Here is a 1,916-nt window from a genome sequence, read left to right on the forward strand (position 1 = left end):
TGAAATATGGGTTTCTTTTTAACCAAATTACCATAAAAATATGGATTGGAATCCATACGGAGCGTGTGATTCTGATACAACGCTCTTTGCAAATCCACTGATCTTAACTATTAGTCAAAATAATTCATAATTTCTGCTTTTTTAACGCAAATATTAGGTATAAGTCTATACAAATGAGGGCTATTGACCGTGAATTCCAAAAAGTAGTGTAAAACTAGCAAGGTGGTGTTAGTGAAAACTAAAAAAAAAGTCTGAAAAAGGGACAAAAATGTCAAATTGTTGTCCTTTTTTGACCCGGGAGGACAACACAAGGGTGGTATACAACTGTTAATACACCATATTTCTTCTTCAATCAAAAAAAAAAAGAGTCAAAAACCAAAACAGCAACAGAGAAGGTCTCAGAACTTCCAGGGAGGTGCCTCCCTCCAACGTTCATGGGTGCTGCAGGCCCCTTTAACCCAGAGCCTGTGACGTCACTGTGGGAGGAGGAGGAGGAGGAGGAGGAGGAGGAGGGGGGGGGGGGATTGAAACATAGAGGTGTGAGGAACGGAAGCAGCGAGGGATCACTCTGCTTCAAAGCCCAGGCTGGAGACACAGAACACACACCATCACAGGAAGTGTGGTTCCAGAAGTCCATTCCCATTGATTTTTCTCCATAAGGATTTTGATTATTAGCCATAATGTCTCAACAATTCCACGTAGACTGACCACAAACTGTGCTGCTGGAAATTGGTGTGAAATCAACCTTGTTTTGAGAAAAATATGTTCTATTCGCAACCTACCCAAACGCAATGATGGTCAAGTTACTTCCTGAATATAATACATAATTGATTACTGGTTACTGTCATTTGAGAGTTATATTACAATATTACTGTCTCGGAATTGTAATGCTTTCCCATACTTTGGCATTCATTTTGAGTTACTTTCACCAAAATAAAAGTGGTAAGTATGACTTGGTGTGACAGCTCGCTTCATCTCGGTGAATTCTTCAAAATAAAAAAGTGTTGTAACTGAGATTGTAACGGGTGTAATATTACCGCCATTTTATTAGTAATGCATTATATTACTGCAGTAAATCAAAAAGGAAAATCAAAATAATGCGTTACTGCCATCACTGCCCCACGGTCCAACTTGCTGTTACCATTGAAGTCTTTGATCGTTTTCTATTTGAATCCCATTTCCTGCATTTCTACATACATTTATGACTGTGATGATACAAAGTCCAGGACATAATTAAGTTGACCATGATGATAAATTATGCCAGAAAGAAAAGTGCTAAACTATGTGGGCTATAAGTAAAGTATGTCTTCATTTCTTTATTGCGTCTAGGGGCCAAGAGACTTAGGCTGTAAATGTTTGTGTGTGTGTGTATGTGTGTGTGTGTGTGTGTGTGTGTGTGTGTGGGGGGGGGGTCCTAATCAAGAGTTCATTTCTTGGGGAGGGGGGCAGGGTAACGGCCTTGCTCATGGCACTGGCAATGCCCAGGAGGTGAAGTGGCACTCTCCAGCTTCCGAGCCACACACCGTACGGGGACTTGAACAACGACCCTCCGGTTCCAAACCCAACTCCCTACGGACGGAGCTGCACCAGACGAGTCACCGACTGACAAGCTGGTCAGTAAGAAACTTCGGAAAGAGCCTCACAAAGGTCGGGGGGAAAAATGGGACAAAAAATTTCAAAAATAAAATTTTCAGTGTCACAAAAAAAGCCACAAACTTGAAGAAAGGAAGAAAAAAAAAGTGACGAGGACAAAAACTCCCAAAACCAATAATATTTTGAGGAAGACAAATCTTTTCTTCTACATATTTGGAGGTAGGGGAGCATATCCCCTGCATCACCCCCCCCCCCCAAAAAAAAATCTTAAAGGACAGAAGAAATGAACTCTGATTAGGACCCCCCCACACACACACACCACA

Source organism: Etheostoma spectabile, chromosome 16 (assembly GCF_008692095.1).
Source record: "Etheostoma spectabile isolate EspeVRDwgs_2016 chromosome 16, UIUC_Espe_1.0, whole genome shotgun sequence".
NCBI lineage: Eukaryota > Metazoa > Chordata > Actinopteri > Perciformes > Percidae > Etheostoma > Etheostoma spectabile.